The sequence below is a fragment of the Lissotriton vulgaris genome, chromosome 10, assembly GCF_964263255.1.
Source record: "Lissotriton vulgaris chromosome 10, aLisVul1.2, whole genome shotgun sequence".
NCBI classification, from domain to species: Eukaryota; Metazoa; Chordata; class Amphibia; order Caudata; family Salamandridae; genus Lissotriton; species Lissotriton vulgaris.
Window position 1 is genome coordinate 383693676 of NC_141698.1, and position 14717 is coordinate 383708392.

Sequence of the window (14717 nt, forward strand, 5' to 3'; positions counted from 1 at the left end):
ACGCCTAAACAGTAAACAAGGCGATATTCTTTTCACCAAATTTTTGCCTTTTAAAAAAAAATACGATGAAATAGCTCTTGGTAATATGCCCTCAAGTTTGCTATGACAAAGAGAGAACCTCGACTCCCGCTCTGCCATACCAAACAGCAGTGTCCCGGAGGTATGCACCCCGAGACACAGAAGGGGCTGGCCCTGGGGAGTGGTGTTCCCCAGGGCCCTCGACTGCTCCAGAATGGGGGCCACACGGTCCTTTTACCACAAAATAAAACGCCCCAGAGGGTGGTGATCACCGGGGCTTAGAGGGACCTTTGAGCCCTCCGACCCATTTTTTCAAAACCCCGAAGAGTAGCGGTCCCCTGGGGCTGGAATGGGCCTTTCAGCCCCCCCACCCAAGTATTTTACTGAGGGAGTACCTTTGAGCCCCCCACCCATTTATTTTGTAGTACTGAGGGATGGCGGTCCCTGGGTTACAATTAGCATTCAGCGCATGATCAGGACGGTGCACTTAGGGTGCGCTCAGGATGCGCAGATCCACCGCTGCCATTGATATATTTGTACTTTTTTTTTTAAAACCTTTATTAATGAAATGCACATTACACAGCGTCTGCCTACAACCCCTCGGGGCCGGCCGCTATGACACATATTGAAAGAATAAAGAAGGACAGTACACTGTTGAGACGATCACTGAGCGCACAATATAGTGTGGAGCATAAAACCGTACTAAAAGGATATTAAAGGTTTAATTTTATGATTTCGTCAAAGAAAAACAACAACACACAAACTCATGGTATCATACTGGCAAGGGTCATAAGAGGGGGGGGAGGGGAAAAGGAGTAAATATAGAAAGGAACGATTCTGGCAAGGGGGGCGATCATGAAGGAAGAAAGGATACAGATGATATGGAAAAAAGAAAACGGAACGTCAATCATGGGGAGGAGGGGACAGGAACCTCGTAATCGAGTGGAGGGGAGCAAATATCGCCATGGTATGAATTCCACTGTGCCCAAACTCTGGACCATTTCCTGGGACGACCCCGTGCCTCTTACACCGTCTTTTCCCGAAACATGCACCAGTCCATACTATCTTTCCAGGCACTGAGCCGTGGTGGTCTGGCAGAGCCCCAGAGCTGAGCTATGTCCCTCTTAGCATCCAGTGACACGTCCCATCACATCGTGCACCCCGGACCAGAAGGCCGAGACAATCGGACATTCCCACAGAACATGGAGAAAAGTACCATCCATACCACGCCTACACCGTCCATCCGTCACAAGCCCCATTCGCACCAGTCGCATACCAATTACATACACACGGTGGAGGATCTTTAGCTGGACAAAACGAAGCCGAGCCAGAATAGCCACCTCCTTAGGGGAGGAAACAGCCGACTGCCAGTCCTCATCGTCTAGTTCAAGCCCGTCCGCTGTCCAGGAAGCACGAAGTTTCCCTAGCTGGTCAGCCCTGTTGTTGATGAGCTTCTTATAGATTAAGGAAATCGTGCTATCGGGGACGTGGCCGTCTAGGATATGATCCTCCAGGGGGGAGGATTGTGGAATATCAGTCCCGAGGGGAAAGGCAGAGGAAAAGGCGTACCATGCATCATCGCAGGGTACGTACACGATAAGCGCCAAAGGTACTACTAACTCAGTGCACCATAAATCATCGCCATGTAGCCCTATTAAGTCAGAATTCAGTAGGCAAAAGACATTGCTTCCAGTGCGGCTTGGCCGTAGCACGCATCATCGCAGGGTCCACACAAACCGCCCCTAACTCAGTGCACCACAACTCATGAACCCTTCACGATAAAATCTTCTGTGTATTATTTCACATGTAGTGCTCCTACCTTTGTACAGCAGAAGTCATGAACTGTTTATGATGGAATATCTGTGTATGATATGATGATTACTATTGTACTTGTTACCAACAGCAACGCAATAAAATGGAGTCGAACGCATGTGCTCGTACCCACTTCATCTATCTATCTGTGTCTGTGTCTTCATTATGGTTGTAAAATGCTGCACCTGGGCCCTACCACATTATATTGTGCTGTAAACAGCCTATGCAACCAGCTTACCTCTGGCAGTAACAAGAATCATCTTACCTCTGGCAGTAACAAAGTGTATAGTAAATTTATAAGTGTGTGCTATGACTCGAGGTTTTTTTTTAGCATATTTATATCAACCCAAAACTATGTCAGCGATTTACATGAGCACCGTATTTACAGTACATTTTCAGGCACCCGTACATTACGTCATTTGTCTACAATAACAGGATATGGACGCGACTCCAAAGCTCGAACACTGATTTACGGGACCAAGTTCGACAGTATACCCCAATGACCACATACGTATATATATTAGCTGCCCTTCATGTGCCAAAAACTGCAACCGAAAGCTTTCATAGCCCTGTATTACTACAGCTACAACACTCCACTGAATGTACATCAAACATTCATATTCGCAGTAATGCGTCATGTCTACAAACTTTAATGTGTGGAACTATGGAGGAATTTAGGATCAGTGATTATCCATACCTTCCATGTTGGCCATGTTGTGAGACTTCACAGACATAATGACACATTTGTGTTTAAGACCCGGGTGAAGGCAGCACTACAACACAGACACCCAAATCAGTTGATTTCTTATATAGCTCACTACGGAACCACGCCCATAGCTCCAGAGTCATTTTTCACAGCCTAGTGCAGCACCGGCATACGTCAGGCAAGCCCACTCCGCTTACGCTTCCAGGAAAATACAACAACGCTACATGGACCAGATTTACATTGTTGTGATTTCTTCCAGGTCTAGTTGTCAGAACGGCACACAAACACTCCCTCATGGCTGGTATACACCCACACCAAACCCATCCAACACAGGCGTCACAACACACGTGACCCTACCAAAAAAAAAGACCGTGCGCACGTGCTCTACGTCATTTTAGAGTTGCTCCCATCGCAAGTGCTGTGATGGCCTGACCTGGTGGTTCGGACGCCTCATGTAGGCCCGAACTACAGGACAGGGCGTCCCACTACCACATGCGTAGCCTATTTGGTTACTGAGGTAGTGGTACCGCAAGGACTGAGCGGGTGAAGAACCTGTGATGATGATGGGTGCACGAGTATGTCCTTTGCCATAGCAATATCAAGACTCAGCAACAAATGTGAGACTTCTTGATGGCAGAGCGGGACTGCATGATGTAGAAGGGGCTCTGTCCACAAAAAGGTGAGCAGTGAGGTCTGGATGCGCACCGGAAGGAGTAGATGCATTACAGCAGACTGGATACGAAAAAGCGACGCAGCAATTTAGGCGTAGGCAGTCCTACATACCCTATCTTATTGCATTTGTATTTTCTTTTCCTATAGCAGGAACGTTTTTATAGTCGGTCAAATGTCCGCCGCTCCCACATGCGTAGCGAAGTAGATGAGTATTTATTTTTTTATTCTATGTGCACCCAATTGGGCAGAGGCGGGCGCATTGCTCCGTCCATGGCCTATTGATATCTATTACGCGCTTGCTGTGCATTATAGCCTCCGATAGTACATGAGGTTTTCATTTATCATGCCCAGACACAGGCGTGATGATTGAACCCACGTGTATGACTGCGCACAACTTTTTTTCTATAACTGGATGGAAAACATTACTACTCTACTAATTGTTCATAGATCGAAACCCATTAAACAAGTTGGAACCATACAAATGGTTGTATTTTTAATGGGGGAGGGAAGGTGTGTGAAAGGGCGATGTTATTCCACTCCACATTAAGATAGTGGCAATTACCAATCATAACATCTTTCTTTTATTATCTTTTAGATGTGGAGCTTAAGGGTGCACGCAAGTGGTGGAAGACACACCAGTGACAGAAAGGTGAGCTGCGAATATTCTTTTCAGTCACTCTCTCACTTCCTCTCTCCTTTGATGAACAAATGACACACAATCTTATCTTCCTTTTTATCTAACAGGTTGTGTTTCACAAATTGGCCGCCACCCAACACCTCCAAAGCTCAACGTTTGGGTATTCTGCGATGATGCGTGGCCGTCATAACAAAGCGTAGTAAGGTTGCTTCGAGATGTGGTGGACCCTTTTTGAAACACGACAATGGCACAAGGAAAGCAGAGAAGCTTGTTTTCGAAGCAACAAGAAGTCACCTGTGAGCAGAGAGAGTGGATAGTGTGCAGCAACTTGAGTGCCTAGGAATGTACAATCACCTCCGGGCAGTGGGAGTGGATAGGTTGCAACAGTCTGGGTCTGCAGGAAAGGGCACTCACCTCCAGACGCATGGAGTCAATGGGGGGCAGCAGTCTAGGTGCACAGTAATGAGAACTCACCGCTATTCAGTGGGAGTGCATGGGGTATAGCACCCTGGGAGGAAAAGAGCGCACAGACACCTCCTTGCAGTGGGAGTTGATGTAAAACAGTACCCTGGGTGTGCAAAGGTGTAACGCAGAAATATACATGTGCAGTTGTATGTACTCTGCAATTACTAATTCTATACTATCTTTCAGATCACTAAACTTGAGGGTGCGCTATGAACCGGCACGTGGGTGGACACTGGGGGCAAAAAGGTGAGCAGCGAAGATTTTCTCCAGTATCAACACTACCTCTCCTGCTCCATCTATTATGTTCTCTCTCTCACACTTTCAATGTATTTCTTTCTCTCTCTCCCTTTCTCTCACACTGTTTCTCTTTTCAAGTTATGAATGCTGCTGTCCACACTGCAGATAAATAAAGCAAGGCTGAATTCAACATTGTCTGCAGTATAGATACAAAGCAGAATATCAAGTTGTGAGCTCTGCTAAACGCAGTGTTTGCAAAAGGTAAGCATAGTGGCCTAGATCTCTCACCTCATTTTGTCTCATCTCTGAATCATTGTAAAGACCTGCTGCACCAGACTGTAGATTTGACCCAGAAGGCACTTCCCTTCAGACACCTCTACAGTGCGGGCCAACGAGAGGGGTGGGATGTATCAAGCACACTGCACACGTGCCAATAAGCAATATTGCCCAGTGTTATGTTAATCTGTCATCTTTCACCTCATTCAGTCACATCTCTGTTTCATTTTGAATATCATCTGTACCATAAGATAGGCCTAAGCCTACGATCAGCGCTGCTTTACAGACTCCTGTTTAGGGTGATTCTGAAGAAGGGGTGGGGTGCACTACCCTGAGTGTGCATGTGAGAAAAAGAGATCTTGCCTTCCATAATGATGTAATCTCTCACCTCATTCAATCACATCGATGTCATTTAAAATACCTACTGGACCGTACTATAGACATCAGCCAGCAACCCCCGCTGCTCTATAGACATGTGACTTTAGCTTTTAGGACACTTTAGTTACTTCCTTTCTGAGTGTACATGCACACAGGCTCCCGCCACTGCCTTACATGCGAACATTAAGCTTCTAGCATACGCTGATTTGCTATGTATATTATCATTAACATGATAAATTATAATTTAACCTTTTGTTTTCTCGTGCATTCCAACTCCTCGTTGAACCATGATTATCACTAAAGATTAATCGTACGTCAAAAACAAAGGATGCACTCAACTCCTATTTTCTACCAAGTATAAAATAAACATTAATTTACCTGGAAACCTTTCCACCATTAAATTACTTCTCTCTTTACAGAGATAAATTAATTTGCTGAGAGGGGCTGAGCGGAAAACCTCACCTGCAATGATGCCCTGAGCATTCTAACACCTTCCATGGCAGTATCAAGACACCTTTCCATTGTGAAGACCTGCTTGTGGGACACACCAGTGGTATCAGGAGAGTTGTGAAGTCTCAGTGTGTAAGACCTACAATTGAGCATATGGACTGGAGTGCAGCACTCTGGGTGAACAGTTGCATACAAGCAATTTTCCAGTAAGTAATAATGTAGGAGTATATTATCAAATGATGGCGATCTCTGGCTTCATGTATTTAAATTTCAGCACTTCTTAAACCACACTCTATCTCGCAGATCCCTGCGTCTTAGACAAGCGAATGACGAACAGTAAAAACTAAAGGCTGAGTGCAATAAGCCAACGCTCTATCTCCTCCTGCCCCTCTACTTTTAACTCTCCCTCCCTTTTTCACTTCCACCTGCTACCCTCCCTTCCATTTTCACTATGATACTTTAATCCGAACTAGCTTTTTTTACCTCTTCGACATACCACACATACTTATATTTCATTTTTGTTTTGCAGGTTGCCTACGCTGCTTCCACTGGAGTCCATCTCACGGTTTGTTTATAATATTGTTCTATTAAAATTACGTTTCTATTTATTTCCTTTTGATTTAATAAAGGATAATAAAATACTAACTGAGTGTATACGTCTTCTTCTTCTGACAACATTTAACTAGCACCACCCAGGCTTCAGAGTTGCCAAGGCACGCCCTGCCTATTAAAATAAAGATCATGAGTATGACAATTCCTGGACTTAAGTTGCCTCAAACTCCTCGAACAATTAGTAAATAATTCTCTGGAAGAGGCCCATCTCCTAGACTACAAACATCTCTGTACCCTTCCGCGCCCAATTCACATGTGACTTTAGCACAATACTTGGGGGCATATTTACAAGAAGCCATTAAAATTATACTCCTTAATTTGTAAAAGACTAACTGATGGGGCTCAAAGTTTTACTAAGAAAAGAATGATGTTTATAACTAGAAGTGTAATACCGGGGCTTTCTCTTTACCAGCTCTTTACCAGAGGCTGCAATTAACAGTTCCTATGGAAATTTTTAAAAAGGCAGGCACACTTGCTGTTTGGATTAGCAGCATTGTGTACTGAACTTGTGACCTGTGTACTCAATTAAGTGTTCCATGAACTGTTACTATGTTAACAGGCAGTAAGCAGTTTGGGGGAAGGGTTCAAAGGTGTTGGCTGTACAGAAACCGTCATATTTACCCAAAGTACTCTACGTGACAGAGGAGAAAGCAAACAGAGACGAGAGAAGACTGTCTACATTAGGAGCAAAATAAGTACATAACTCTTCGAATTAACCCCAAGAGAGGGCGTGAGCAATAGCCACTGGTGTTACAAAACCCCATGTACAATTTGCCTACTATGTACTCAACAATGGGCCATTCTTTATTGATCCCATCACACACTGCTGCTTCCTGTTTCACAGTGTGCACTTCACTAAATACTTGGTGGCTACTTAAATGGAACATGGGACATTTCAAAACTTAGGGGCATATTTACAAGGACAACGTTAAAATTATTGTAGCTTTAGTGGCAGGAAACTGCTGCTAAAACGCAGATGATGGGCTTGCTAATATGTGTTCAAGATTTCCAATAGAAGCTCAAGTTAGATGTGCAGGACACCTAACCTAGGTTTCTATTGCAATTCTCTAACGCATATTTGCAAGCCCATCATCTGCGTTTTAGCAGCAGTTTCCTGCCGCTAAAACGGCGATCATTTTAACGAGGTTTTACTAATATTGCCCTTGGTTTGGAATTTGAAAGAGAGAACAGGGAAACCTGCTCACTCTTTCAAAATGCAAAGCAGATTGCTTTTTCCCCACGGGGAGCTGTATATTGACAGGTCCCCGTGTTGAAAAGTAATGGCGGCTTCACAAGGATGCGGGGAGCTGGCTAGGACCATAGAGACAATGGGGTTCCAACCACGGTCTCCAACCTTGTAGATACGCCTAAACAGTAAACAAGGCGATATTCTTTTCACCAAATTTTTGCCTTTTAAAAAAAAATACGATGAAATAGCTCTTGTTAATATGCCCTCAAGTTTGCTATGACAAAGCGAGAACCTCGACTCCCGCTCTGCCATACCAAACAGCAGTGTCCCGGAGGTATGCACTCCGAGACACAGAAGGGGCTGGCCCTGGGGAGTGGTGTTCCCCAGGGCCCTCGACTGCTCCAGAATGGGGGCCACACGGTCCTTTTACCACAAAATAAAACGCCCCAGAGGGTGGTGATCACCGGGGCTTAGAGGGACCTTTGAGCCCTCTGACCCATTTTTTCAAAACCCCGAAGAGTAGCGGTCCCCTGGGGCTGGAATGGGCCTTTCAGCCCCCCACCCAAGTATTTTACTGAGGGAGTACCTTTGAGCCCCCCACCCATTTATTTTGTAGTACTGAGGGATGGCGGTCCCTGGGTTACAATTAGCATTCAGCGCATGATCAGGACGGTGCACTTAGGGTGCTCTCAGGATGCGCAGATCCACCGCTGCCATTGATATATTTGTACTTGTTTTTTTTAAAAAACCTTTATTAATGAAATGCACATTACACAGCGTCTGCCTACAACCCCTCGGGGCCGGCCGCTATGACACATATTGAAAGAATAAAGAAGGACAGTACACTGTTGAGACGATCACTGATCGCACAATATAGTGTGGAGCATAAAACCGTACTAAAAGGATATTAAAGGTTTAATTTTATGATTTCGTCGAAGAAAAACAACAACACACAAACTCATGGTATCATACTGGCAAGGGTCATAAGAGGGGGGGGAGGGGAAAAGGAGTAAATATCGAAAGGAACGATTCTGGCAAGGGGGGCGATCATGAAGGAAGAAAGGATACAGATGATATGGAAAAAAGAAAACGGAACGTCAATCATGGGGAGGAGGGGTCAGGAACCTCGTAATCGAGTGGAGGGGAGCAAATATCGCCACGGTATGAATTCCACTGTGCCCAAACCCTGGACCATTTCCTGGCACGACCCCGTGCCTCTTACACCGTCTTTTCCCGAAACATGCACCAGTCCATGTTATCTTTCCAGGCACTGAGCCGTGGTGGTCTGGCAGAGCCCCAGAGCTGAGCTATGTCCCTCTTAGCATCCAGTGACACGTCCCATCACATCGTGCACCCTGGACCAGAAGGCCGAGACAATCGGACATTCCCACAGAACATGGAGAAAAGTACCATCCATACCACACCCACGCCTACACCGTCCATCCGTCACAAGCCCCATTCGCACCAGTCGCATACCAGTTACATACACACGGTGGAGGATCTTTAGCTGGACAAAACGAAGCCGAGCCGGAATAGCCACCTCCTTAGGGGAGGAAACAGCCGACTGCCAGTCCTCATCGTCTAGTTCAAGCCCGTCCGCTGTCCAGGAAGCACGAAGTTTCCCTAGCTGGTCAGCCCTGTTGTTGATGAGCTTCTTATAGATTAAGGAAATCGTGCTATCGGGGACGTGGCCGTCTAGGATACGATCCTCCAGGGGGGAGGATTGTGGAATATCAGTCCCGAGGGGAAAGGCAGAGGACAAGGCGTGTCGAACCTGCATATATCGAAAATGCTCCCTATCATCAAGCTGGTATTCCAGTTTCAGGGCTTCAAAGGACTTCACAGTGCCCCTGGCCCAAAGATCCTCCACCTTACTGATCCCAATCATGTCCCACCTGTCAAACCCTTTCGTCTGCCAGAGGTTGCCCAATCGATCAGAGTCATACAATGGGGTCATACGCGTCAGCTTGCCACTCCAGCCCGTAGCCACAGTTGCATCCCTCCAGGCCCGCACTGCACACTTCGTAGGACCCGTAAGGAGACGGATTGCCGACTTTGAGTACAAAGCCCAATTAAAATTGCCACCGGGCAGTAAAAATTTGTCCAGGGCAAAGGCAGGAGCGGGTTCTGATGAGTACGTTACATGGTTTATGGCGCTCAGGTGCGAGGCCCAGTAGTAGCGTCTGATATCTGGCAAAGCAATACCGCCGTCGTACCAGGGAAGGGTGAGCTTAGACAGCGCGATACGGGCACGACCATCCCAGATCAATTGCCGCTGTAGACTTTCGATCTCGCGAAAGTAGCGAGCAGGGACCGGGTCGAAAAAATTCTGCAACGCATAGAGAAATCAGGGGAGCGACATCATTTTAAAAAGCGCTGCTCGGCCCAACGGAGACAAGGGCAATTCATGCCATTTCCTCACATCTTGTTTAAGATGACGGAGTGGAGCATACAGATTCCGTTCATACCGAACCGCAGAAACCGTAGAGACGTAAATCCCCAGATACTTAAAACCATCAACCGCTACCAAAATTGGAAACCTACTAGGCAATGGCGGCAGAACCCCGGCTATGACATAAACACAGGATTTGGTCCAATTGATGACCAATCCGGAGTTCTTACCGAAGGATGTAAGAACGTCGAAGAGCACGTTCAAGGACTTTTGAGGGGAAGTGAAATAAAGGAGGATGTCGTCGGCATATAGTGAGACGCGATCCTCCAGATCTGGCGCCCACCGGATTCCCTTAATCGAGGGTTCCCACCAGAGCCACGCCGCAAGGGGTTCAAGTGCCAACGCAAATAGAAGCGGGGAAAGCGGACATCCCTGACGGGTGCCGCGGCCCAAGGGGAAGGGATCAGAGCTCCTGCCATTCACCACGACCTGAGCCAGCGGCTGTTCATAAAGAAGCCTGACCCACGCAATAAAGTTAGGGCCAAAGCCAAACTTGGAGCGGGCCGCCCAAAGATAAGGCCTATCAATGGTGTCAAAAGCCATCGTAGCGTCTAGGGAGGCCACCACCGCAGGTTCAGTGAGAGTTGCAGCTCTCGCGAGAACACCATGAAGCCTACGCAGATTAAGGGCCGTGTTCCTGTGTGGTATGAAGCCGGATTGATCCGGATGGATCAGGTCACAAATCACCGTCAACAGCCGATTGGCCAGAACCTTGGCTAGGATTTTAGGTTCCGCATTTAGCAGGGAAATGGGGCGGTAGGAGGTACAGCGATCACGAGGCTTGCCATCCTTATAAATGACCACTATAGTAGCTAGGCGCTGTTCAAGCGGAAGGACTCCTGCCTCAAACGCGTCTAGAAACATGTTACAAAGATGGGCAGCCATCTTGTCAGGACGAAGTTTGTAAAGCTCGATGGGCAAACCATTGGGCTCCATCGCCTTGCCCGATCGCAGAGATCGGATAGCAAGGGCAATCTCATCCACCGTGAAGGGAGCCTCCAGAGCCAGGCCCTCTTCCTCTGAGACACAAGGAAGAGCTATGTCACGCAACAGCAAGCGGGAATCAGCCTCATCACGATCACTCACCGGGGTATAAACCTTCCGGAAATGATCAACAAAACAGTCAACAACCTCACCGGGGTCAGACACACTTTCACCAGACTCGCGAACAATAACGGGCACAACGCGATTCGCTCTTTCAGCCTTATCCAGCCACGCCAGGAGTTTGCTAGCCTTGTCACCCACATCATACAGCCGGCCCAATTGATTCTCTTGCATCAACTTAGCAGCATCGGTAACACAAGCCTTGTAATCCGCCTGTTTCAGCTCCAAAGTGTGCAAGAGCGCAGGCGTGTCATCCCCACCCAGCTCACTTTCAAGCGCTGTAATTTCAGTCTCGAGGGCCAGAACGGCCTCCCTCTTAGCCCTCCGTTCAGCAGCAATTAGAGACAGTGCGGATCCCCGAATGACCGTTTTAAAGGCCTCCCAGAGAATGGTAGGGGAGGTCACAGAACCCACATTTACATCAAAGTAACAGTCAATAGCCTTCACCAAATCTAAGCGGAGCCTGGGTTTCCGATAGTGCCAGGGGGGAACAGGGGGAACTCTGTTACCAAAAAGACCACCCACAGATATCCTAATCAGCAAGGGGGAATGTTCCGAGATACCCCGGGGGAGATGACGAACCTCCCGCACCAAGGATAGGGTAGAAGCCAGCATAAAGAAGTAGTCTATCCGGGAGAGGCTGCCATGCGCACCAGAGTGGAAGATGTCCTGCGTCTGGGTAGGGTGCAGCGAACGCCAAACATCCACCAGGCCAAAAGTTTCAGTCATATCATTGAGCCATATCTGGGACTGCGGCAGAACTCTAGGGGGCAGTCGATCACATTCGCCAGACATCACGGAGTTAAAGTCGCCGCCCATGATCAGCAGACCATCAGGGAGACCAAGAAGAGTCTTGCTAAGATCGGCGTACGTAGTGGCCTGCAGTCCCGGGGGAATATACACAACCACTAACACAATTGGCTTTCCCTCCCATCTCCCGGAGACAGCAGCATACCGTCCCCGATCATCTAGGACAACATCATCAATCTCAAGGGCCAGGGAGGATTTCACCAATATACCCACTCCCCGGGACCCAGAGGTGAAACCAGCGTGGGCGGCCAATCGGTAGCCCCGACGGTCAAGAGCTTTACAGGCATTACCGATCAAGTGGGTTTCTTGAAGGAACACGACATCAGGGGCATGGCGCCTTATAAATTGTAACACAATGCTGCGTTTAATCCTGTCACCCAAACCGTTGACGTTCCATGAAAGAACCTGCATCTCACCCCCCCATCCCAGGAAAAACGACCCACCCCAGCCCCCTCCCATAACCACAGATCCAGAATACGTGCAATCAGTAATATACCATGAAAAAAGAGAAACAACAGAAAACATAGAACACAACCAAGTCCCCAGAAACCACCCCCCGACCAAGAACCCGTTACAACGCCCCCCACCCTGCACCCCTGCTGACTAGAAAGCCACCCCAAACTGCAGTGTGCCTGTCGCCCCATCTGATCTACACAAAGAACCCCCCGAGGAGGAAGGGAGAAACCACCCGTACCCGCACCACCACGGGCACAATCATAAAGCATACAATATAGGTTACTCAGTAAAGTTCATAGCCTCAAATCGGACCACTGGGGGACCACGTTGAACCTGGGCCGTCGCACCACCTTCCGCGCCGCTAGGGCCTCCACTCTCGGTGTCATCTCGGTAACGAGTCCAACCAGTCACTAGCACGATCAGGCTGATCGAAGAAATAGGCTCATTCTCTGAACTCAATCTGCAAGCGAGCAGGAAACAGCATTGCGTACTTCAGTCCCAAATCCCTTAAACAACGCTTCACTCCAAGGAAACCAGAACGTTGTCGTTGCACTTGGGGAGTGAAATCAGGATAGATCGAGACAGAGTTATTGTCGTACTTCAACGGGCCGTGTTTACGAGCGGTCTGCAGGATAGCGTCTCTGTCCCGAAAGTGAAACAGTCTAGTGATTATAGGCCTCGGAGGGCCCCCTGGCTTCACCTGACCACCTGGGAAGCGATAGGCACGCTCAACCGCAAAAAACTTGCTGAGACCTGCGGGAGCGAGTTTAGCGACAATGAGTTCCTCGACCAGTAAATCGATCGAGGCGGCACCATTGTCTTCCGGCACTCCGACCAAGCGTAGGTTGTTCCGCCTGGCCCTATTATCATAGTCTTCCATGCGTTTGAGCAAATGGTTGTGTGAGGAACGCAGATTCCCTATCTCGGATTGCGTCTCCGCCATGTCCGTCACCAAACTCGATGCCTTTAAGTCCAATGCCTTGACCCTCTCGTTCGTCTTGGCTAAATCGGCCCGAATAAGAGTAACATCCACCGCCACCGTGTCTATCTTGGACACGATGGCCTCGTACTGTTGACTCATATCGGACTTGAGTCCTGAAATGGCGGCCAACAGGTCCTGCAGGGACACTTCAGAGGAAGACGACATGTCAGTCTTCGGGTCCTCCAAGCCACGACTGGCAGCGCCGGGTGAACTTCTCGGTTGGGTATAGCGCTCGATCATGTTGGACTGGATCGACCCCCCGCGAGTAGTGGTCTTCCTGCGTTTCTCCGCCTCAGGTTTTGTCGCCATGTTGTAATCAGCGCCAGCCAGGGACACCCGGGTGCAACGGGGCGGTGACGAGTCTCGAACCCCAAAAGTCTAGTTTCACGAGAGAATGCCACGGGCCACCTTGCCAGCACTAAGGAAGAAGGGGTCCGGAGTGAGAGCAGAAGACCAGGATAAAGTAGCAGGTCCCAAGGAGTCAGAGACGAGAGGGCTGGAAACCGAAAGTGAAAGTGGCACACCACCGGTGGGACAGATGCCAGGAAGCCATTGTTGTTGCATTACAGCTCGGCCATACTAGGCAGCAGAGACCCCGGTCGCGTCGGGGGTTAGGCCAGAAAGTTGGAGACGATGTAGAAATGGTCCCCGAGGTCCGATCTCGACCAAAAAAGGATTGACGGTATCAGTGAGAGTAGCACTTCAAAAGCCCGTCGAAGTGACCAGGATATCTGCAGGATAGATCAAGAAGGGCGGCACGGGTCTCAGGAGCTCTCTGCTCACGCGACCATCTTGGATGCCCGCGTAGCTCCTCCTTCATATTTGTACTTTTAATTGTGATTTTCTCAGGAACTACTGAACAGATTTACACCATTTAAGCAAAAGGCACGAGTCTGAACCAAAGACTTCCTCTTTGCCAAATTTGGTGTAATTCCGTTCAGCAGTTCGGGCTGTAGCCACGATGAACGGTTGCTATGGAAAATTGCATGGGGAACACATGTTTTTGGACCTCCTTTTTTTCTTATCCTCCGCTTCACGAATCACCCCGAGACTTTCAGGATAGGAGCGGACCGGAGCGCCCCACTAGTTTTAAAAAGTTTGCGAAGATTCATCAACCAGCGCCAAAGTTATTCCAAATAGAATGTTGCGGATTTCCTTTGGAAAATAGGTCCTAAATATAACTACCTACTGGTGACCGCCAGTAGGTAATATATATATGTATAAAACATATTTAAACTTTACAGAAACACACATTCATTGGACTATGTAATGAGTGATATCATCAGTGATGTCACAGACCATGTCATGAATGGTGTAATATGTGACATCATCAGCAGTGCATTGCAGGGGCGTGAGTTATAGTTAGCTCAACTAACTATAATGGACGAATATCTCTGGTTTTGTATGAGTGAAATGTCCAACTAACTATAACGTTCCTGAAACCTGTGATTTTTTTCAGTG